We start from the raw sequence: 27,727 nt of genomic DNA, 5'->3' as shown, positions 1-27,727 counted from the left end.
GTAAAACACCAAAAAAAAAAAAAAAAAAAAACAAAAAATAAAATAACAATGTGAATGTTGGCAGTTGGAGGGGGAAATTGTGTGGTTGTTTTCTATGTTTAGTTTTTTTGCGATTGTGTTTGAGTGCTTTTAATGCATGGATTTAAAAGTTTTTCTGTTGTTTTGGTTTGTTTTGTTCTATACGAATACAATTGCAGCAGCAATGGCTCATTAAATCTTATTAGCGTGATTTTTAAATAACAACAAAACAAATTGGTGTATTTTGATTTGACAATAGCATATATTTGACTTTTCGTTGAGATTGCACAAAAAAGTAACCACATGAACACACATATTGAGCGAATATCCTTTGTTATACCCTACACCATTACACTGGTGATATTAAATATATTTGTGCGGATGATTTACTATAAAAATTTTATAAAAATTCTCATATACATATGTACATATATTTTTCTCTTGACTTATCAACTAATCCTATCATATAGTTATCTTATCCTATAATAATGTGTGTTGTCGTACGTATGTATATACTTTGACAACGGATGTTATTGAAAAATTATAAACTCTTTGGTGTCAATGTGGTACCAGGCGTGTATATTTCTTTTTCTCTCTGTGTTGGAATACCTTTCAAACGATATGTATTAATGCACTGAATATGAACAAAATTTTAAAAAATTTTTAAGGCAATGTTCCTTACCAGCGATTGAAAATCTTGATCTCACTACAATATGTTAAAAGAAAAATTTGCAATATTTTCGAAATGGGTCTCAAAAATTTTGAAGTTTTGAGCTATGGGAAAAAAATTTTAAAATTTTGTTAGAGTATCATTTATAAAATATTTGATCGGACACCGTGACCTTTTTACATCCAAAAATATACTAAGCCGATTTACATGCCAATCTTGGCATACAACTTATCCACACCCGTTTTTAAGTCCACTTCTGTTAAAACAATTATTATACAATTACAATTATTATATATAATTTACGTTCAAGACATGTTTTGTATGTCTGGATCGTAAATTTGATCTGATCCGATTCGATTTACATGTAATTTGTCATAATACTAGTCTATATAAATACTTTCTGAGTTTTCTATTGAAATTAAACATTCAGAAGCTTGAGTAAATGAGAACTTCTTGATATTTTTTCGTCAATTAGCACTTTTTAAGTTCTCTATAATGTTGAATCATATTAATCACTCAGGGTTCCGAGTGAATGAAAATCTATAAAAGGACTCTTTTTCGTTCTTCAATGGCACTAAGAAACAGAATATAGTGACTAAAAGGTACTTTATTGTAATAAATTTATGAAGTGTTAACATAATTGGTTAATTGAAAGAAATTAATTATCCGAATAATTAATCGCCCAAAGTTAGTCGGTTAATTGAGCGTCGATTAACAGTTGGCTCTTTGGAATGTAGGTGGATACATACATTTAGATTCAAAACAGGCAAATATGAACATATGTACATATTTGCTAAAAAGGCGTGCATAATATTTTTAGTAAAAGCTGATTTTGTTGAAGTATTTTATAAATACATACACATAATACATAGATAAAATATTTATTTCTAGAAGTTTAGCTGATATAAAAATAGAAATTACTTTAAAAGAAGAATTTCAAAAATGAAATATTAATATTAATTTCAAGATTTTTGCTCAATGTGAAGTAGTAAATTCAACTTTTCTGGATTTTTGGAATTATGTATGTTTAATAAAATAATATTTTATTTTGCACATTTTCCACATAAACACTTCATACATAATTTAGAGCATTTTGTCTTAAATCATTTGCAGTACAAAATAGAATTTTTAAAAAGATCCATTTCATTTTTGAAACATCTCTTTACGATTTCAGTTTACTTACTGAAAATAAAACCACGCAAATATTTTCCTTTGTCACACATCGAGTTGCATATAAAAGGACACCTTCACAAACAACCACACACACTGATTCATGTGCAAAAAACATCACTTACTACAAGACTGGCATAATCCAAAAAAAAAAAAAAAAAACAAAACGTTTCGATAAAAACATCACTGAATGTTTTATGTCATTTTACAATTCCTTAAATAGCTTTTCAAGAAATCATTGGATTTGAGAAATCAAGATAGTTTCGGATACAAAAGGTTAATATAGTTTATCAAATTTTCGTAAAAATGCGACTTTTAGTTTTTTTTAACTTTTAAAACAAAAAATCCGTCTCTCATTGAAAATAGTTTTTGAAAATAGAAAACTTAAGAACGGCGAATATTTTGTAATATTCAGTTTAAAACCCCGAATTTTGAATTATGCCAGTCTTGTAGTAAATGTGTGATATGTATATAAACACATCTATATCAACACAAATTCAGACACAAACAAAAACAGTCAACATAAATGTCAACAATGTTCAGTGAAAATTCAACCACTCTTTATGCTTTTATGTTCTCTTTTTTGTATTTGTTGGATTTTGATGTACACATTCAACAAACAAACGTTTTAACCAGCCAACAGATGAAAGCAAATTGGGAAATCCATTGTTTAATGGACGAAATCATGAAATCCATTCAATAGTTGGCAAGAAAAACGTTATTGTATACCATGTAGTTTTGGTTTATTGTGGCTGATTTTATTTACAAAATGCAACAATTGTTCGAGATACAATTTAATGCTTTGAAATTGCTGCAAATACATTAAATGTCACTTTAGTGTATTATTGTGATTATTTTTAGATGTTTCCTTTTATTTTTTAAATCACCAACATAAGTAATTTTGCTGTATTTGAACATTTAATAAAAATTTATAAAGAAAATATTTTAATACTAATAAAAAATTTTAAAGTTTTTATTTATTTAAAATAAGAGGAAAACTATTTGAATTTATTTTTCAAATGAAATAATTTCTTAACAATAGGTGGCGTTTAATAATGTCCATGGACGTTATGACACATTACGAAAAGTCAAAATACCCATGAGCAAATTGACATTAATTTAGAAAAGAGGGAATTCGAAATACACCAGAGTTAAAAAAACCCTGCGATCGACCGAAGGCCGGTAATCAAAGATTCCAAAATGTAACCTACACCAAAGTTGGGAACAATTCAATAAGGAATAAGAGTGCCTCTTTCTTAAATCCTAAACAAACATTCCAAAACATTTCTGTTCTAAAAGTGTCAAGAATTATGCACAATACAGAATCCGGGAGCTATTGCTATTGCAACAAAATATACACTTCATATACATACCCTGCCAGCAACTCAACTAACTTTAAATGCATTAAAAGTCGACTTTTTCATCAACTAGTTATGGTTTATTCTTGGATTATTTTTAATGGAGCCAACTGACTATTTTAACTTGGCGATGTCCTACGCAGTAGTCAATTGTCCGACTCTGCACGACTATTCAACTAGCTTAAAGTTAGTTACTAAAAAATTTGCTTAAAGGTAACTCTTTATTAACCAACTTAAAGTTAGTTGCAGAAAAGTCAAGTAATAGTTTTCTTTTGTATTCCCTACTGTAAATATATTTAAAATTTAACTACTAGTTATCTAAATTACATTTCGCTTTAATGCAAGTTATGATATTAGTTCGTTAAAATTAATAGACATCAGTTTTCTGCAGGGGAACTAATAATAACACCGGTATCCATAAAATTATGAATGATTTGTTCATTATTTCCATGATTTCCATTGATCCAAATCTAAAATAAATTTTAAAATGTTATGTGTAATGTTAACTGTTAATGTATTATATTTACAGTATTAATCAGCAGAATTTAGAATTTAGTGACCGAGTTTTGAAATATCTAACCTTTTATGATTAATTTTTTTAATTTACTGACTCTAATTTCACAACGTATACAAGAAAATGACAAAAATGTAAAACAAAATTCCAAATAATAAAGAAACATGAAAAAACATGTCGAAACAAAATGCTCTCCAGATAATTTTGGGGTACTGACGCATTATATGATAGTTAGCTTGTAGCTAGTCTTTAAAAGTCGGTTGTTTACGTTAATAAATACCAAATTTTGGAACATTTCTGCATTACATTGTTGTTCGTTTATAGTCAGTCTACTAAAGTTAACAAATAAAATCATAATAATAGAGAAACAAGAGAAAACATGTTGAAATACAATTAATTCTCTCCAGATAATTTTGAGGCACTTCTGCATTACATTATAGTTAGCTTGTAGTTAGTATTTAAAAATCGGTTCTTTACGTTGCCAAATACAAAATTTCGGGACAGCTCTGCATTACATTGTAGTTAGCTTATAGTCAGACTGTAAAAGTAAACTAGAAGTAAATTTTTCTCGTAGTCGACTACAAAATTGCTGGCAGGGTACATAAAAAACCACACATACATACATATGTATAAATACATGCATACATATACATATATATGTAAATATTTAGTGAAAAATATATTTAACACCACCCTGCCAGCAATTTTGTAGTCGACTACGAGAAAAATTCACTTCTAGTTTACTTTTACAGACTGACTATAAGCTAACTACAATGTAATGCAGAGCTGTCCCGAAATTTTGTATTTGGCAACGTAAAGAACCGACTTTTAAATACTAACTACAAGCTAACTATAATGTAATGCAGAAGTGCCTCAAAATTATCTGGAGAGAATTAATTGTATTTCAACATGTTTTCTCTTGTTTCTCTATTATTATGATTTTATTTGTTAACTTTAGTAGACTGACTATAAACGAAAAACAATGTAATGCAGAAATGTTCCAAAATTTGGTATTTATTAACGTAAACAACCGACTTTTAAAGACTAGCTACAAGCTAACTATCATATAATGCGGGAGTACCCCAAAATTATCTGGAGAGCATTTTGTTTCGACATGTTTTCTCATGTTTCTTTATTATTTGGAATTTGTTTTACATTTTTGTCATTTTCTTCTATACGTTGTGAAATTTGAGTCAGTAAATTGGAAAAATTAATCATAAAAGGTTAAATATTTTAAAACTCGGTCCCTAAATTCTAAATTCTGCTGATTAATACTGTAAATATAATACATTAACAGTTAACATTACACAAAACATTTTCAAATTTATTTTAGATTTGGATCAATGGGAATCATGGAAATAATGAACAAATCATTCATAATTTTATGGAAACCGGTGTTATTATTAGTTCCCCTGCAGAAAACTGATGTCTATTAATTTTAACGAACTAATATCATAACTTGTATTAAACCGAAATGTAATTTAGATAACTAGTAGTTAAATTTTAAATATATTTAATTAAAATATAATTAATTAATACAGTAGGGAATTCAAAAGAAAACTATTGCTTGACTTTTCTGCAACTAACTTTAAGTTAGTTAATAAAGAGTTACCTTTAAGCTAATTTTTTAGTAACTAACTTTAAGCTAGTTGAAAAGTCATGCAGAGTCGGACAATTGACTACTGCGTATGACATCACCATGTTAAAATAGTCAGTTGGTTCCATTAAAAATAATCCAAGAATCAACCATAACTAGTTGATGAAAAAGTCGGCTTTTAATGCATTTAAAGTTAGTTGAGTTGCTGGCAGGGCATATACATATATACATACAGATACATAAGTACACATTTATATTACATAGCATTTACTTACATGTATTTTTACACATACATATGTATATGAGGATACAAATCTGCCTACATATAGAGAAAAAGGAATAAAAATCATTTAAAATTAAACATGAATATTTTACAATCTTGTTTTTAGTCGGTATGTGTATTCATATGTATATGTATGTATGTCAAATGTCAGCAAATGGAAAAAGGGTAACCATGTAAATTATTTACAACTTAATAACAGGAACAAAACTACAAATATATAAATCTGTTCCAATTTATGCTAGAGACATACATACATTCACATCGACACCTGAAATGCAAAAAAGCGTACAACAAAAAAATTTTAAATCTACTTTCTGATTGAAAATGGCCCACGGTATCAAAATACATATTGTCGCAAATTTTAGACAATGTTAGGATTATTTAGTTTTTTGTCTCTCTTGTAAAATTTTTAAAAGTGTTGTTACGCCCTTTTGCATTTCAGGTGACGATATACATAAGTGTGTGTATAAATACATTTGTGCGTACATAGAAATGTTGTTTTAACTAAATTATAGATACACGTTATTAATGTTTTAAGTCGTATGTGTTTTGGTGTTATTAGTTTCCCAACAGGTATTTGTACAAGCTTTTCCTCCATTTACGGCGTCTAAAATGTTCTTAAACTTTTTCAATAAAGAGCAAATTATTCTTAAATTATTATATATTCAAATGTTAAGTGTATTATACTTAGGTACTGTGTTTCAAATGGTTATTATCAATAACTATCCACAATATGCTCGTAAATAACGAACCGCTATTTTTCTTTTTGTAGGAAATTAGTTAGCAGCTAGTTTCCGATTATGAATAAGGCGGATAATCTCTAGTCAATTGTTTTCCAAAGAACAATGTTTGCTTTATACTTAAAAATTTATCTTATTTGCTAAATTCTCCATTATATAAAAATCAATTTGTTTAATGTTATAAAGAACATAAATAAATTAAACTCATTTTTTCTCAAATCTGACAAAACATAATTTAATATCTGCACAGTATCTTAATAACATTGAGTCCTTGTGGTACCTATAAGATCAATGGCTACATTTGACGGTTATGATCGACGTATTACAAAGAAAATGATAAAATCAATTTACAGTAATCTGTAAATTTGGACTAATTTTTTGGGAAACACTGCTTTAAATAACTGTAACCAAAACATATCCACACTTGAATTAAATTAGGTACATCTAAGGGTTTACTAATGTTTTAGATGCATACGTACATAGGTATGTAGTATATTCACATATTCAGATATCCTTTATATACAAGGATACTAGGGATATCACCCTATTATGTTTTTATAATTGTTAGTAGATATTTACATACTGTATTTACTGGTCGTTTAAACACTGCCCCGTCTTAATTGAAATCAGGTGCTGAATTGTAGCATAATAAGTTATAGGAATATCGAAAACAAATTTCGGTTTCGAAATTAAGCTCAAATGTACTACATATTGAATGTCATTACCTAAAAAAGAAAATAACGATAAAGTTTACAAGATTAGGTTTCCAAAGTGGCCAGATATCATATAGTAAGTACAGTTAATTTTTTAATATACACCTAATATAAAATTATTTAAACATACAAAATAATAAAATGTATATGTGTACATTTAAATGTATAGAAATTGTTTCTATACAAATGAAATCACTATTATGGCCACCACATGAAACGGTGTATGGATAGAAAAGTAAGTATACAGGCACTCGTAAAATTGTTACACCAATAAATTTTACTTTACGACAAATGATCTAATTAAAAAATCATTAAATGTCACATAATTTGTACAACAATGACAGCAGTAAAAGCACCATAACCAACAACAGCAACAATATTGTTATAACAATAATGAAGTCAACTATAGTTAAATTATTAACCTCGTTTTAGTATCAATGAGAGAATAATGAAACAAAAGGGTGCCATTGAAAATGTGCGTAATTCCATGTCCGTTTTTATACACGAGCGGGTTTTGAGTGGGTTGCAATTAATGTTTAAATATATTTAGCTTTAGGTTCTTTTTACATATTTACTAGAATTTTATAACTCAAGTACTTCCACAGCCACAAAAATAAGGATAAAAATATATGAAATTTTAATATGATATAAATAAGTACCTTTAAAATATAGATAAAATACTTATGTGTTTGTCTACACGTAACGTATTCATCTTCTTATATAAATACATATGTATGTATGTATGTACATATGTATATGTAAATTACTCAATACAACAAAAATTATTTTGTGTCATATTATTATACCCTACACCACTATAGCAGGCGCATTTAAATGGGTCATTTGTTGTATATATATGGGGAATTTCGTGTCAAGTAACCCAACTTTAAAAATCGATGTCTTCCAATTGCACCAAGGCTAGTACTATGGGATAGTAGGCCGGACACAAATTTTCAGCTCTATCGGTCAAGAACTGCCGGAGTCAAAGGTGGTCAAAGTTGGACATTTTGGTCATTCAAATGAGTGTAACTTTTCACCTCTTGGTCCTAGTAAAAGTTCAGACCCTGTATGACCAAAATGACCACTATGAAAATTTGTGTTTTTTTGAGTTGGGTCACTTGACATGAAATTCCCATAACCACTTACTTTTCAATGACTACTACTTACCGTCTGCATTACTTAGAAGTACACTAGTAATGACTTTCTTATAATCTGATCTAGAAGTACTTTATTCTCAGCCTTGTCATTTTGTTTGCACATTTTATTTAGTTGCGCCTTAAGAATTGTGTTTTACAAAAAAAAAAAAAACAAAATTAGATTTGTATGTGAAAGTTATTATTTGACACCCAATTAAATAGCTAAGCAGTGGTGCAGTGAGTAGAACATTTGACTAACAAACCGACGTCCCTGGTTCGTATTCTAGCTGTCTCTTTTTATTATTAAAAAATAAAACAACTTCTTTGTAAGAGAAATTGCAAGTACTTATTTACCTCCCTATAATCGAGCGTTGAAGTACTTGCCTCCAATGACATTGTTAAATTATCTCAACAACTCCCAGCCAAAAACATCCTTTCTAAATAATAATGATAATATATTTTTGATGTTTTTTATAACAATATTTCAGAGATATTTCAAGATTTTTTACTTATTTAACTACTTCTAGAATGGGTGCATACCGAAAAACTTCAGATTCTTGAAAAACAAGCTTGGCCTTTACTTCTGCAACCAGTTTTGAGGAACATTGTTGTGTTTCTTAAGAAGTTCATTGGAACGTATGTATGAGTTCTGAAACAGTTTCTTCGAACTAGTTGAATAAATCTCATGGAAATAAAACCAATTTACTTAATTACATTACATAATCATCCAAAATTGACTTTAAATTAGCTACATAACCTGTTTCGGATATGACAATTTCGAAATCCAGACCTGAAAGAATACAAGCTATGTTGATGCGATCTAGAACCTGAGTGTAGCCCCCATTGAAGTTATTATTCTATTTGTTCTAAGAATAAAAATATGATAAGAAAAATACAATTAATAAACAAGTTTTCTTTTATTCGATTCACCGAATAATTTTGAATTATCCGATATTTAATTTTGAAAAATACTGTTAATTTGCATTTCTATTGGTCATTAGGTTTTTGAGCTCACTGTATTTATACATATGTATGTTTGTTGTTCTTGTTGTAGTTAAAACATTGAAAGTTTTTACTTGTTTGTGGCTAAATTGTTAAATACATAATATGCGGATAAACATTGGCATGGTATTTTGTTAGCTTTTGTTTTTGTTTCGCTTTGTTTGTTCGTGGGAAAAAAGTTCAAAAGGAAAAATAAGAAAGAGTGCATAGATAAAATATTAAAATGAATGTATGTATGTATAAACCATAATTTAACATAAACTGAACACAAAGCATTGTTAGCTGTTTGATACTTATACACTGCATTCCCACACACATCTGCTTGCCCACATTAAAATTCCATCTCCATATTCTCTCCCTTAATCCTTAACATCACCATAAACATTCTCATTTACATGTCGCACACCCAGTTCAAAAATGACTCAACGCAAACATTTTTTCAGAAATGGGATCCATTTTTTTTACTAATTTTAAAACATAAAGAAAAACATTACGGTTTTTTCTTTAACATTTAACAGAAAACACTGACATTTTTTACAGATAAACTAGAATCTTGTGCATAATTTAATGCTTAAACTTAAAGCTTTAATCATATAAAAATAAAATTTTGAATTGAGACCCTTTTGAACTGGGTGTGCGATATTAACTGAATGTCGATACACAAAGCATTATCAAAGTGTGGCAAATAGAAAGAGCATCAACAAGCGCGCTTTTGAATTTTACCGCACAACCACAATATTTGTCTGTCATTTAGTTGCAAAGGTATGTACGAGAGTGGTATTTGTATCTTGTTCAACTTGTGAAACTCACTTTATTTCATCATCAGCATTTTTATAATGGTATGATGCACTCATATTCGCTTACTGATGGCGGCTTGCAGCAGCAATACGAATTGGTAGTAAGCACTTTATGCATATGTATTTGTCGACATGTAATTCTTCCTTCTATTGTTATCAAAATAAAAGTTTAACTGCGGGTAAATTAGGTAAATGTTTGTTGGAGTTGTTGCTACTGTTGCCTGTTGTTTGCAATTTTATTCTTTCGTGTTAAAGTTGTCTTTAATGATTAAATGTTGCAATATTTCTATTGTTTTGTTTATGCTTTTAGCCTGTATTTTTTAACAACTATAAGGGTGTACACATAATATGTCAGGCTAGCTGAAATATATTTATACTTAACTATGTATGTATGTAGGTATGTATGTTATTTTCTCCTGTTGCCTGTATTTTACTTCATCCTTGAGGCATAAGTAATTGGTACACCAAAAATTAATTAAAACTAGGTGAATTTTTGGCATTTGCCCAAATCGATTAAACATCATTGGCGTGTACGTTGCATTAATCAATTGTTGCGAACAACTATGATGAGAAAAACATTTTACAGAAGTTTAATTTTCTTACTTAATTCAAAGAATCAATGAAATATAACAATGAACCAAATAAAATATATGCTTGTACCATAACTAGACTTTTAACCTACGCAGCACAGTGGTATAGAAATAAAAAATGGGGAAATAATTCTGTAATATATAAAAGGTTTGTCCGATTCAAATGAAATTCTACATGCGATAAGAGGAAGTGTTGTCGAGTTTTGAATTTTGTTTAGAGTTATAGAACTATTTCCCTCTGTTATAGAACTATTTCCCTCTGTTTTATTTTTATAACACTGTGTGGAGTATAAATTACTAAAGGATATCCAGCAGCCGGAATTATACAGGAGACTCATGTCGGATGAAGTAGAGCAAATGGTGAAACAGGTGACTGACATTATTGCTAAACTATTACTAAGAAAAAGACTTTCTTCAGGAAATAATAGTTAGGTAATCCCACGACACTCCAAAAGAAAAATCGGACTCTCTCGCAAGATCTGAGGCAAAGTGGATCAGGTATCTCGAGGAGTTGACAACTGAGAATAAACCTAAGAAGAAAAAGTGCTCCCTGTCTTTTAATACACAGTCGAGGCCAAGCCATACTTCACTCAAATTTATCTCAAGTCAGAATCCTGCGATTAAGTGTGACAACGCCAAGACCGATATTCTGAAGACGACCACGTCGGCGAAATCAACCTCGAAGGTAAAGGTATCTCAAAAGAGGCCTCGAAAAACGAGGAAGGAGAAGCTAGACAGTGGAAAAGAGCCGCCATCTAGGCGGTATTCTGAAAAATTCCAATAGACCAACAGAGTAAAATAAAAGACCTGGTCCTAAAAAGATAGTGGACCACGCAACCGCTTCATAGGGCAAACAACCAATAGAGAGCGTGAGCTGCGAGTTCAGCTTGGGCGTGATGTTGATGAGGTTGGCATCCCACCAATGTGTTAGCACCCTAAATAACTTGGTAAAAAGATGCTAAGCTGGGACTGGCAAAGAAGAGCGAGCTTCCAGTGCTCTTAAAGTCCACTGTATACTGGAAATTCTTGGAGGTCAAAATGCTGAGTTGGTCGTGGAAAAATGAGATGTCTTTTACAGGAAAGTAGGAATTGTGGGAACTTTATTTGTAATAGATATCGACCAGAACTCCATAATTTCTGTGTGTTCTCCTAAAAACAACTTATGAAATTTTTCCTTATATACATACTTATGTATGTATGTGAATACATTGCAATTGCATTGCTTCATACTATATCCAAGTTGCAGCCTCAGGCTGCATCGTGATATATTAAAGATTTCTTCATTTTTACCGTGTTTCACTTTGTAGAAAAGTTTGAAAATATTCATAAAGTACAATTGAAAAATTTGAATTGCTTCAAGAATTCTGTTGCGTTCGTTGCACAGTGGAAAAAAAGCCGATTTGATATTTTAACCAAACATTTAATTTGTTCGCTATTTTAAAACATTTTTATTTGAGGGTCACCAATAATGAATTAAGATTATTAAATCTATAAAGATAAAACTAACTTTGTTCAAATAAATTGTATGAATTTGTACAGATTTATTACTTGTAAATAATGGATTTTCAGTCAGTGTGAATTAAATGCGAGTATTCTATTGTTTATATTCTTTTTCTGTATTCATATTTATTACACTTTTGCTTTTGTTTATTTAAAGATCTCTGCAATTGACTTGTTTTATGTGTGTCCTGTAAACTTTTCAATTGTTGTTTGAATGGCAATACAATCTGTCTAAGCAATTTGATATGAATGCACAAGCATGTTCATTAAGGCTGTAACATAATTTTTGAGAAAAGTATTCTTTTGCAATTCTTTTTGGAAACAAAAGTCCTATTTTTTTAAAATTAAAATCAAATAAAAAACAAAAAGTTATACCTTAATCTATGAACATAAGTATTAGACTATAGATATAAAAATATGGTTACAATTCTATCATGTAGGAATAAAACTTATTTTAACTTTTATAATAATACATAATATATTGAAAAATTATAAAGTAATGCAAAAGGGGATATTGAAAGTTGAAACTTTGAATATGTGTGTATTCCATTTCAATTAAATATTGATTTCAAATATATACGAACTTTGAATTTAGTAAGAAGTTTTATGTTAATTGTTATTTTTCTGTTATGTAACCCCCTTAGAAATTATATTTTCAATAATAACTATACTTAGGGTATATAATTAAGTACTAACATATACATACATATTTGTTTTAACTTGCAAGACTTAATGAAACTACATTGTACATGTTTGTACAAATAAATTACAAATCTCCGCTACAAAATTAGATTTTTATGTAACCACAAAAACTAATTTCCTAAATTTTCAATTTACCTCCTATTAAGTGTGAAAATATTCAACACTAATGCTTCATCAGTTTTGCATTAAGTAGATAAAATGTTTATTACATTTATGTTCGTGCAGACAAATGTAATACATAGAGTTTCAGTAAATATGAATGTATGTATGTACGTATGTACTATATTAGAAATGGTTATGTATAAGGGCATTGCAAAAATGATCAATGAACAAATCATGTGGGATAAATATCTTAATCAATTTTCGAAAAATCGATTAATTTGAAAATATTTTTTAATTAAACAATACAAAAAATTAAGTCAACAGATTACACTATGTGACAAAAATAAATACCTGGGAAGTGATACCATTTATCTGAAAGGTGGTTCCGATTATTAAAAGAATCTGTTTTTGAAAATTTTCAAACACGAGTTTTCGTACCTCTTTAGTCAGTGACTTAGTTTTTTTAATGTTTTTTAAGTTTGGAGATAATTTTATACAGTATTTTATTTGGTTTCATAAAATTATAAATATTCGTTAGGAATTGACTACGTTATTCGGTGCTACTTTAAGTTTAAATTGTCGATTTTTGTATTTAGATAAAATACATACAAAATATATGTCGGCCGCCCTAATACAAATATGTACAAGTGTACATATGCATAATTCTACCGGCAAAATACAAAAACAATCTAATTTCGTTCGTAACTTAGTTGAAGGAAACATAAATACAAAATTATTATAGATTTTGTTATTGCAATCAATACATTTTATCCTGCAAAGTGTTTACATTATGGCATTTATATTTTATGGCTGCACATATTTAAACGTACATTAACACTTTAAATTTGGAAAATAAAAGAAGTTAGATGTAATTTTAATTATTTAAAATATACCCAGCGTTAAAGTTTTCTAGGATTCAATGGTCCATTATATAGAAGAATGGTCCATTAAAAAGAAGAACAAATCATATAATTTTTTTATATTTTCATCAACTATTGATAACAAAAAAATGGATCTAAAAGAAGTTTTTTATTCTTTTATCACTTTTATAATTTACTGCTTTGTAATTTCTTTCAACAGTGGAGGGATCGCTGTGATCGATGGTAGATGGTTATGGGTTAAAAAAGTAATATACACTGAAAACAATCCATTCCTAATATGTGTGAAAAATTTCGTACATTGTACGAAATATTTTAGTATATGTAATGTAAAATAATTTTACAAAAAAAAAATTGTTTATTGTAGGAAAATTTATAATAAAAATTGTGAAATTTACGAAATATTTATTTAAACGAACGATGTTCAACATTTTAAAATAATTTTGATGCTTTAAAATACATTTATGCTTTTAGAGCATACACAGAGAAAACAGTTTCGTTGTGTTAACCGAATTTGGTCAGTTACGACAACTATCATATAAATCGAGTGCACTAGCCGAATATTTTAATGCTTCATACCGAATTATTTCAATATAGGAACTGAAAATATTGGTTAGCACAACTGCAAATAGTATTTTATAATATGATTGTAATAATCGAATCATTCGGTAATTAAAAAATTATATATTTTTTTGTTTATTTAACTTTATTTTAACGCATACATTAGATACATACATAAACATGTAATTTACATTAAAAATATATTTTTTTCGAAAGACTATCCCAATTTGCTCCAGTTCCAATGTCATCTTGAAATATTCAAATTGTTCTTGATAAAAAATTTCAAATACCTTAGATATTTAACAAATAGAGACCAATACTCCTCAATTCCTGTTTAATAGACAGAATTCTTTTAAAAATTATCACTAACATTTGCCCAATGTTCACTAACATTTGCGTGGAAATTTCATCATGAAACTATGAAAAAGAAAAATCAATTAGATTTGTGTGTTTCCTGAACATTTATCTAACTTACCATGTTTTACACATGATTTCTGCTTTATCCAGTCCTATTAATGACAAACCAGTGATATATTTTTGTTCCTGTTTAATTTAAATGTAAAATTTCTTGGTTTATTTCAAATTTTAGATTTTTGTGTAATTTAAATTTTTGTTCAATTATTATTTAAAAACGTCAGAAGGAAACTACGGTATTATCGGTTCTGAGCACTGAATTTTTATAAACTAACCGTATTTATTTATTACATCGACCAATATTTGGTACTAACAAATTTTTGCTGTATATTAGTTTGCTACCTCCATCGAATTTTGTAGATAGTTTACGAAATGTTACGATTCGATTGTGTTAACTAAAAAATATGATTGATTATACCTTAATTTGATTCAAATTACTTTCTTTCGATTTTAAACATACACTGAAAATAATCCATGCCTAATATACACGAAAAATGTTGTACATTGTACGAAATGCTTCGTGGTTTCGCACCACGAAATTCTTTCGTAATATATACGAAATTGTACGAAATATTTTAGTAAAAGGCAAAATAATTTTATATAATTTTAGAAAAAAAATTTGTTAATTTTACGATTTTTTTTAAGAAATAAATATTTTAGTTCTTTTAAAATAATTATTGTAAATTTAGAAAAAGAAAAAAAAACAAATTTTTTAAAAATTTTACAGGAAATTAGGCAGCTAATTTCCTATAAATTAAAAATTACGTTTAATTTAACTCCCTTAAAATTACGAAAATAACAAAAAAAAAATCCTAACAAAATATTTTTTTTGTGAAATCAAAAATAATTCTTGTATATTACTAAATAATCTTGTTACGAAAAAAATTCGTTACTTTCGTTAAATATTACATGCCTTAACGAAATTATTTTTGTAAAAGAAAACAAAGTTTCTTAATATATACGAAAAAAGACATTACGACAGGTTTCCGTACTTTCGTAAAATTAGAAAAGTGGTTGATTAAACAATATTTCGTATTATACACGAAATTTTCGTATATATTACGAAAAAAGTAGTTACGAAATTTTTTTTCGTAAATTTAAGCATGGGTTATTTTCAGTGTAGAAAAATAGTTGGAGTCGCATTATTTTAATAATAACAATTAAATTTCTATCGAAATTATGAAATATTAATAATGGCAACCGATTTCCAACTAATCTTTTTTCTGTGTGTATATTTAAATTAATATTTTTTTTATTCAACTTAATTTGTTTTGTGAAATATATTTTTTTCTTGAATTTTGACAGTTAAGAATGCGTTATATGTCCCATATAAATAACAACATTACGTAACTCAATGTTGTTGTAACCTTTTGTACTATTCAATATAACAACTTTTCATTGCCATGTTTTCCAATGTGTAAATTATTTTTTAATAAATGTTTAAAACTGTTGCAATATAAATTGCATACATTAATATGTACGTAAACCTAATAATATACATACATTCAAAACAGAGTATAATACATACACAGTTTATGAGCAATTTCATTTCCGTCTGTTTAAAAATTTAGAAGTAAAAGGAACGGAAATTGATTATTGCCTTATGTAGCGAAATTGTGTGCATTTGTGAGCAACATTTTGCCAAAACATTGCCGTAATGCAATCATACATCCACAAAAACAAATGAACGCTAACATTGACTAGGTTGAATGAAAACATTAGAATGTACTTGTGTTTCAGCTAGCACCCGGCAAACGACTACGTATTAACAAATTCACAAGCACATATGTATTTATACATAGGCGGACAGACAAATAGGTGTGAATTATTTTCTTCTTAATGTAAAAATTTAAGTTTTTTTATAACGCCACACAGAAAAAAATGGAATTCAAAATCAAACAAAAAATTCATAAAGCCAAGTATTTTTTTTACTAAAATAGGACCTATCACGAAATTCGTAAAATCAACTACTCAAATTCGTAAATTCTTTATTGAAAAAATTTCAGGATTTTTCTTATTAAAATAATATACTATTTACAAAAAACATTAATAAATAATCGCAACATTTCCAAACAAGTATTTTACTGAAACAATAACACAAGTTATTAGTATTTGTACTGAAATTCAAGCAAATAGGTTATCTGAAACAGTTAAATTATTTATTGTATTTTGGCAATAATAATAAGCAAAATTTTTTATTGCATCTATAAAAATTTTTGTTAAAAAATATATACTAAGTTTTAACAAAAATTTTACAAAAAATGTTTAAAACTGAAAGTAGTAAAAAAATTACATATATACTTACAACATTTTTAAGAAAACGTTTCTAATTCTAGAAACTATTATTTTGTACTGTGAAAACTGAAACACTTATACATTAAATGTTATAAACCAAATAAGAATTATATCAATTCATTTTAGTACATTCCAAAACTGGTTTTATTTTTGTATTCCATATGCTGACATAAAAATAAAACTCAAACTAAAAAAAAATAAATTGAATCAGTAAAAATATTTACTGAAAGTTAAATTTATTTCAATAAAGTGTTTGTTAGAAAATATTTTCCTTCTGTGTGAACATCAAACAAATTCGTTATAAACCCAAATAAAAATATTTATAAAAATCGAAATTTAATTTAAGCAAACGATTGTTAAGAAAAAAATTGTGCATATTTTTTTCTGTGCAGTTTCGATGTTCGAAAATAGGAAATTTTCAAAACTCTGAGATCACAATTGTTAAAAATCCGATAAGCACCGGTTGGAAAAAGCGGACCGATCTCTTTATAGTTGAGTGAAGAAATTCGATTTAACGAGTTTTATAGGAAAAAACTTCCTATCAAATTTTATGAAGATCGGTACATGGCTGACCCCATCTCCCATATTACTTCTGTTACAGAAAAATGTTTTATTGTCAATCAATCATTCGAAATTCTGATAAAATTCTACAAAATTTATTTGTTTTAAAAATTAATCAGACTTGTTCTTTTACATTCTGTAGAGCTCGGTTTAAAATTTGCCCAATGAATGCCCCATTGGTAATACAATGCAAAATAAATTGAAAAAAAGATTAATGCTTACTACCAAAATAAAATTAGCGATAAATAAAGACAAAAGTCCATATATATATAAGACCACCATCCGAATAAACAAATATTGATGTTTCACAATACAAACTGATTAAGTCCACTTTTTAAATTTTTTTGATTTTATAGCTTCAAAGTATTATTTTGATTACTTACTATATAGGGTAAAAATAGTTGAGGGCCATGGTCTGGGGGATGATATCTTAAAGTACTAGGTTAGAGTACCGCTAACACCAAAGCTTCAAAATCATATTCTTTGTAAGCTTTTTTTCGGATACTGTGAATGTTTCGGAATGGATGTTCATGATTTATATATTAATCTTTCATATGATACCCCATTTGTTAATAGTTTCTATCAATTAAGGTTAAAAATTCCGTTAATTCACTATGAAATACTGCATTATTTCTACTTTTCTCCAATTTTTTTTGAGGGACTTAATCGTTTTGGCTTGTGAAATATCTATACATAAACACACCATTCTTTTCAGTTTCGTTTAGAATTTTTCAGATTTAGTAATTTTGTGTCCAAATGTGTACAAATGCTGCATTATTGGATAAGTTTATTCAGGAACCCAAAAAGTATACTATAAATATCATTTCAATATTGTAGTTTTTGCACTTGCTGACTGCGTGTAGGTACAGATAAGTGTGTGCGTTGATTAGATAGTTCAAAATCCCACTATTGTAAAGTTTCTTTCATATCAAAACATAAAAACCTCATTTCATTTATTTATTTATTTTTTTTTTTAACTTCAAACGGATCCCTAAAATGTTAAACTCTACAACATTAACAATAGCATTTTTTATGATACAACATGCTGTCAATTTATACATATGGATGTACATACATATGTTCATATGAATATATTTACTTAAAAATGAGCATTTGTATGTTTGTAGCATGTGTACAAAATGTAGTTTTTGATTGCATGTAGTATGGATACATACATATGTACGTAGGTATATACATTGCATATATAGACACATGTATCAGTATCAGGTGTAATTCACCGATTGAATAACATTATGAAACTATTCGCTCATTTTGACATTAATTTTCATTTGATGCATTACGCTAAGCATTTTTCGTTTTTACTGTGGTATATTTTTCAAATTACTCGAGTACATTTTATCAGTATATACCTACATACATACATATGTATGTTTGTTCGTTATACAGTTGAATTGCATATTCTGCATCATGTTTTTCTATTCTTATTGGACAAATGTTTATGCGTATGTTCACAGCAAAATGTTTGAATATTTTATGTATGTTTTGTGAATGATGTTGCATTTCTGTTCCATCATCCAATATTTTAGGTTTTTTGTTTGGATTAGTATCATTTAGAAATTCAATTGAATACCTTATGTACCGCAGTCTTTTTGTCGTTAAAATTTAACTACTATATAGAGCTCGTTTACCATAACATCAAGCAAACCATTTATTTGAGTATTATTCGTTCACTCATTAACGAGTTTTATCATCTATTTTAAAAATGGGTAGAAATTTAACTTATATAAATATATTTAATTTTCTTTAAATACTTACACATGTATCTACAACAGGCGCGGATCCACGTGGGTGTGGGAGTTTCTTAAAGTAGAATAATGAGTAAAAAAGGAAAGACGGAAAATGAAAACAGAAAAAAAGTTCTTCTAATGAAAATGTTAATGCTTTTGAGAAATCAAAATAAGAAAGATTTAATATTTTTCTGAAATATGTATATATGTACATACAAATAAAACTGTACTTTTATAGAATAGTAAACAACTGAACTTTTGTAGAATAGTAAACAATTTTCTAATTTCATATAAACGTATTCATAAATAAAATTGCATTATAGAATTTATAGAAAACTGTCAATGAAATTAAGGGAGAATCGGTAAAAAAAAACAAAACGATTATTCTTATAAACAATTTTGTATGATTTCAATTGATTTTATTAAATTAAAAATATATATATATATATATATATATATATATATATATATATATATATATATATATATATATATATATATATATATATATTGAAAATTTGCTGCAAATTGTATATGATTTTTGTGTTGTATTTGATTAGGTGCATGTAGGAATAAATGTCCCTTTTTAAGGTTTCAATATTGTTTTATATTTCTGGCAACATTTCTATTTATTTTTTTATTCAGAAAAAATTTTAGATTTTCAAAACATATATGTATGTACATAGAATTATATAATAAATATGTATGTATGTAGTTTTTTTTATTAAAAAGTAGATATGAAAATTAGAAAAGCTCAATTAATGTTACGAATTTTTACTTGAAATAAGAGAAGCTAAATTAAAATTGTGTTTTTTTCATTTCAAATTCGGAAACGAACAATTGAAACGAGAATTTTCATTATTTCCTGAATTTTTCCTTGAGTCATTTTTCACAGCGCCCTTATTTTTATTCATATAAACGGGCCACCCTAACGTATGTTTCTTCTTAGCTAATTTGAAACAATAAATCAAGTAGACATGACAAAACTTTTCATATCATTTTTTAATTTTTAACAAAGATGTTTTTAAATTTAAATGTATGTATATTTGTAATACCATATAATTTCTCAAAATTATTTGTTTTATTTGCATGATTAGGAAAAAAGTTTTTTTACTAACTATAAACGCAAACAGAAAATCAAAGGCTTTTGCTAGAAAATAATTTATTTTCTAAAATAAAATATGTAAGTTTAAAATTCTTTGCAAACGTTCAATACATGGAAAACATGTAAAACTTTCTCCTTAGCCAAAAGGATAAAATAGTCATACATAATAATTGTTCAAACAAACTCAAACTCGCATGCTTTCTTTATTTATTTTTTATAATTTTTCTTAATTTGTTCAACTATTGCAAACTGTTCTTTAGAGTTTCAATTGCAATCAAAAGAAATTCCTTAGCATGGAAAATTTTATTACTTACTCTTACTTAGCGTATATTGTTCCAAGAAAAATTTAGTTTTAAACATTTCAAAGACTGATCGCGTAGCAGCTTGAATTGAAGACAAGTATGAATTGGATTTAACATGACACTCAGTTTGTTATACAGAAATTTATTATATCAGAAGAAACAAAACCCCTGTCATTATTGAGCTTTATTTTTCAAATACTCTTATAACTTTTATAAGCAGGGACAAGTTTCCGTTTCCGTCCGTTACATGCAGTTAAACAAAATCAAATCATTGAATCACAAAATAAAAGCACTTACAACAAAAGATGAGAGAAAAATAAACGTTACAACAAAACATAAAAAGGAAGCAAAATCTTAGAAGTTCAATTCACACTCCATAGAAAAAGCAACAAAAATGTTATCTGAGTGCTGTTTTTTTCTCAGTTTAATATGAGCATTTCCATTACATATACATATTTTAAAAATCCTCCAAAAAGTAGTGTTTTATTATTCCTATCGATTCTCACCAAATGTTTATTTTCTTAAAAGCATATTGTTAATGTCCGAATCATATTGACCCTGTTTTTTTATATGGAAACGCCCATGTGAAAGAGTGCTGTTGAAGAAGTTAATCTTCTTAAAGAAAATTGCGAACTTAAACTTGAACTAAGAAGGTAATCAACAGTACAAAAAATATATATTAACTACGACAGCAACAATAACAATCTGACTAAAAGAAGGAACCAGAAAAAACCTTTACACAATTTTAACAACACAATGAAAATAAGATTAAGGAGAGTGATGAAAGAATAAATGAAAAGAAATGAAAGAATATCAAGAAAAAAGACTTTTTAACGCGACAAAAGTGCAAACAAATCTTAGCTAAAGGAAATGAACAAAAAATTGTTTTATTATTATTTTTCTTTAACATTTCACAATTTTTCACACATTTTCTTCCATTGTTGGTTGGTTTGTTTGCTCTACCTAAAGCTTCGCCAAATTGTTTCATTGGCAGAGAAATTCACAAAATCACTGCAAATAACAAAAGGTTTTCTACATCTTGAAAAAGTGTTGAAGCACATGAACTGAAATTTTCTTTTATTTATTTTTTCTTTTTCAAAACTATAATTTACTTTAATTACACTGACTTCCTGAGCCTTTTGGTAATGAAACGATTAGAGTAATTTAGCAAAGAAATTCTTTTAGTTTGTCTAAAAATTTATTCTTTAGTAATTGGAAACAATGTGGCACTTTAGCTTTTTATTTTTTATGATTTGTGATATGAAATAGATTTTAATGACAAAAACAAAAAGTTTTTCACTTATTTATTCTAGACTTTGCTGAAATAGATTCAAGGACAGAAATATATTCTTCGTGACCTCTTTTGCATGTTATACAGGGTGATCCAACCACTATGTTTCAAATAAGAGGTTATTTTGATACGGATAGATTTTTTATTGGAAATGTCCGAATCATGTGATAATTGAAAGCTACATTGTCGGTTTGAAACCTCTTTCTTTATTGCATTACATTGTATCATTGGTTTTAGTTATAGCGATACCGAGATATATAAATTCTGGAAGTTATAGTGGCCAACATTATAAAAACATGTATACTCGGTCCATATTTGATACTCTGGTTAATAACAGGACTTTTATACAATAACTGGATTAAAAAAAATTCTCTCTACCGAATTATAGAATTTAATCTACCCTCCATAAAAACACTCATTAAAAAGTCTAATAATTGAGCCAAGTTCCTATGAAAGAAATTATTCCGGAAATTATCCTGATATTCATATTAATATCGATATTTGATATCACAATTCAATACGACACATGTTTTTATGGTGGGTACATATACAATTTGACATAGCCGAATATAATCCTATTTATTTAGATTATTTGACGATGAAAATATAATATAGAAACACATATTGCAGTGCAAAACATATCTACATGTGTACAAAATTTATCATTTTTTATCACCTGTACAACCGTTAATACACAAAATTTTCCAAATTTTAATACACATGCATGATTTTTAAAATACTAAAAGATTTATAAAATTCTTTGTTTTTCAATAATATTTCATTTACAAAATATTTATAAAACTCATCAATTTAATTTATTTCTCTGTTATTAAAAAAAATATATTTAATGAATTAAAATAATATTATGTATCAAACATTTATTACACATATCGTTTTTGTTGCAAACAATAACACAAAAAATTAAATATAAAATCCGCTTTACATGGTCAATAAAATGTTAATAAACTTAACCACTGCGTATATAAACTCAGACAATTACAGGTATAACTTTACAGGATAATATTACCAAAATATCATAAAATAACCATAAAACTTTTGCGGACAATCTTAAATTCCATTATATTCAAACGCATATACTTATGACATGTTGTCATTAAATGAGGTTAAATTATATTTATTTTACTAACGCGCAACGCAAGCCATAATTGACAATTGATTGATAAAGTTATTGCTAGTAAAACATTACTTGTATAGCCAATTTTAAAAGGTTTAAACTTTTCTTGAAGAAAGCTAAAAATTAAAAACAATATTTTTATTCCAATTAAACAATTAAAACAAAATTTTAAATTAATTAATTTAATAGTTGAATGACTTGTTGCAGTAACATGATAATCCAAACCGATTTTATGAGATAATTGCATTACCATTAACTTTTTTAAAAAATTGAATATACTTGTGCATATATCATTTAATTTTAGAAAAATTCTAAAACTTTAATATAAATGTTTAATTAGAATAAAATTTTAAATAAATGATATATTAAATTTAACAAGTCGGTAGAAAATTAATTTAAAAATGATTGAAAGAAGAAAAATAATAATTCCACACAACGTTAAAGAAGTACTCTGCCCTTAGTTGTGCCTATCAAGAAGTCACTATAAAACCTTAAATATCTGAAAATTTCTTTAAAGCAAAACACAAATAGTTAAAATTTATATTACCTACATGATATAATGATTGATAGATAAAATATTTTAAATTATCAATCAATGTCTATTAACAAAATTTGCTGCACTAGCAAAGAAACTTGCAAAGAAATTTAAAACTAAATTTTCTACCTTAGTGTTTATTAATTCATTATTATTCAACTAACGAGTAGAACACACTAAAAATGCAAAACAAAATGTATAACTTTTTCGTAAAAATGTTCTCCATGCACTAATTACATTTTATTATAATGTTCAAATTTTCTATTCATATTATGATTTAATTTTTACAAAAGAAAAAAAACAACACAACGATTTTTTAAGCTTAGTTCTCTTTTCTATTTCTTTCTTTTTTGGCTTAACTTTATATCAAGTATTTCACATTAAAGCAACAAAAACGACAACAGCATTAACAATTTTTACCAGACGAACTTAATGAGAAAACTTTTTTATTATCTGACAGACAGAAGAAAACTAAAACAACAACAATAATTTAAAATAACATACATACATATGTAAATATGAATGCATCCCAAATCATTACAACTACAAAAACCTTAACCCATTCATTATGTATGAGCAATTGCAATGAAAATTCTATTCTTAATATTTCAGAGGAAATTTTCCTTATTTTTTTTTTTTTAATTGCGTTTTTCTAATTTAATCAAATTAAAAAATCTTACTCTCCGAATTAACAAAATGCGAATTTGTTACGAAAAAATGTTATTTGTTACGAAAAACATCATTTAAAATTAAAAATTTATAAGAGGGTAATTATTTTTTTATAAAAAATTCACAAGAAATAATGTCTAATATGTACTTGGAAATTTAGAAGTCATTTTCGCTACCAACGTATACTTGTTATACATACATATATATTACTTATACGACCCCTGGTTAACAAAGCACTTAACACTTAACTACTCCTATGATGAAAAAGAAGAGGTCATTCCATTTGTAACACATCGAAATATTAGTTATCGATTCACAAAAATGTATATATATACTGGGCCTTCAGATTCTAAGACGATCTGGTCCTGTCCGTCCGACTGTTGAAAGTACAATCAGTTTTCTTGGTATTGGAAATGAGCAAAATCGCCCCACCTTTGATATAAGAAGTTCCCCTTCTGAAAATAATTTTAACGTTTATAATTACCTTAAATCTCGTGCACTGCGTCAATTAGTTTTAACTAATTTACTGAAAATATTTTGTTTATATTTAAAGGTCAAGGTTATTATTCATTACAATATTTTTTCTTGAGTTCATTAGTAATCATAAAAAACTTGTTTTGGCTTATATATTACAAAGATTTCTTTGAAAGTCGGCAAAAATATTTGGATCAAATTTCGGCCAAAGTCTGACAATGGCAAAGAAAATGCTCCAGAGGAGTGTAGAACTACAAAGATTCTTGAGCTCATTAGTAATCATAAAAAAATTGTTTTGGCCTATAGATTACAAAGATTTCTTAGAAAGTTGGCATAAATATTTTGATCTAATTTCGGTGAAAGCCTGACAATGGCAAAGAAAGTGCTCCAGAGTTTCATTATTCCAAGAGGCCTTATGGGATTCTCTCACCCATATTTTTAATTCAGGTTTTGCGTTTGTCCCTTTATAGCTATTACTTTCGCTCTTTCGTTGCCGACTACTCCCGAGTGACCTGGTACACATATGATGTAAACCATACCTCTGGGAGAGCATTCGGTTAGAGCTTTTTTACAATCCAATAGTCTTAACTTTATCATCGCCCTTATTGCCTTCTAGCTGTCGGTTAATATTTTAAGCCCTTTGGGCGCCATATTTATTCTATTCCAATTCGCGTATTCCGTTATTGCTCGGACTTTTGCCTGGAAGCTAGTGTTTTGATTAGGTAAACGGTGGTGTATTTCTGTTTCCTGGTCTTCAATATAGAACCCCATGCCCACTTTTTTATTTTTTTATTTATTTATTCAAACAAAACTTTCAAAGTGTCCCCTACACATTGATGGCGCGTCCTATAAACGCTTTTAGCCAGTTCGCCTAAAGTTATGAGCCGTTCGACTGTAGTCGCAGCCTCATATCTCATATATGTTTCAATGGGTGGAGTCTTGACGTAGTACTCATGGCAACCCTAGCACTTTTGTCGTGTCTCCATTTAATTTCCGGTCAAGGATTACACCTATGTCTTTCTTGTGTAAAGAGAGATTTCCGTCTTTGCAGGGTTAACATTGAGTCCTCTCTGCTGAGCCCAGCTCAAGGCTAAATTCAGAGCCTCTTCAGCTCTTCTACACAAGTAATTTGGATCCTTTTCTGAATAGCAGACATATCTAAGTACTTCTTTAGGAGGCTATTAATCATGCTAACACAGTAAAGAGGACAAAATGTCACCCTGTGGTGTTCCGCGAAATACTATTTTCCTGATAGTTATGTATATCGTACATTTCGCAGCATATCCATCTGTTTCTTAGCATGTAGTTGATCCAGTTACGGAGCACCCGTTTGCACGTTATTGAAGGCGGTTTGTCTAAACTATGGTGTCTATTATTACTACCACATCAGTCCCAGAGGGTTAAAACTACAAATAGAATTATTCAATTTGGCAAAAACTATGTAGTTTTTATGAACTAATCTTTGGAAAATTTAATAAGGTTCGGTTTATGATTGTCCCTACCCGTTCTAAAGCACCTCTTTTTAAAAGAAATTCGACACAAATTATTTATTATTAGAAATAATCACTGTCTCGAATTCTGGAGTGTTTAGTTCTTAATTGATCCATAAAAGGCTCTCTTCAGAAAATCATCATGTTGATTATATTAATATCGATATACATATAACAAGGTTTTGATATATGGATTGTGGATTCGACAGAGATGAATATAACACATTTACTTATATCGTTGACCGAACTAACCAAATAAAATATCACCTTTGATATATTAACTTATTATTATCTATATATACTATTTTAAACAAATGTGTTTCTAATTTTTAAAAATAAAATATTAAAATTTGTTAAGAACAACAACTTTCTAAAGCAGAGAAAAACCAAAAATAATCTCATCAATTCATCTAAATTAAACGCTGTTAAAACTCATCATTTGACTGGGTTAAAATAAACTTATGAATATTTTAGGAAAATTGTTTACATGTCTTTTTATCTTCCTCTTGTTATATTCACTGACCCATTGAATAGAGTGAAGCGCTATGTAGAGCCACAACATAAATACAAAAACAATATCAGCAACATGCTCTAGGACAAAAAATAACACCAACAGCAGCAACAAAAGTTATTGCTGCCAAAAATGTTTTATGAACGAGTCAGTATGTTTACAGTTGAGAAAAAGGGCCTGAATATAAAATAACTACAATTATAATTATGAAGATGATAATGATGATTAAGTAACATTTACCAACTTGGTCTAAGATTTCCTGCTTTTTAGTTTAGTTTAACGCAGAAACTAAATATTTATTATACTTAGGACCCTGCTGTTCGGGGTGGCTGTTCCTACTAAATCGGTACCCCTTGTTGGAGAATTTTAAGCCGGATTAAAGTTACGGTTCTTTATTATAATAAAGTAACTTCTATATAGATTAATTAAGCACAATTTAGTGACAATTAAATTTATTAATATTATATCTCTCATTTACTACAAGACTAACATAATTCGAAAAAAGCTTCGTTCTTTTACTTATATAATTTTTCTAATATAACATTTAAAGAAATGATCGAATTTCAATCTTAAAACCTGATAAATAGACTACAGATTAATAAATATATGAAAAAAGGCTAGTTTTTATTTTGACGTTTAAATAAAATATTATACAAACACGGAAAATAATACGCATTTTTTGAAAATAGATGAAACTATTCCAAATGCTTTAAAAATTTCTCAAAATTAGAGTTTTTTAAATGAGCTTTAGACATATAAATTGTACTCAAAAAAGTATTTATCAATATGGGACACCTTTAATCCAAAAGGAATGCATTGACATATTGTATAAAGCTGGGAAGTAGGTTATGTTTGTCTGTATGTAT

This window comes from Lucilia sericata, unplaced genomic scaffold, assembly GCF_015586225.1.
Source record: "Lucilia sericata isolate MDLA Ls3-8-SP2 unplaced genomic scaffold, ASM1558622v1 Contig000018F_arrow, whole genome shotgun sequence".
In the NCBI taxonomy this organism is placed as follows: Eukaryota; Metazoa; Arthropoda; class Insecta; order Diptera; family Calliphoridae; genus Lucilia; species Lucilia sericata.
This window is presented reverse-complemented; position numbering follows the sequence as displayed.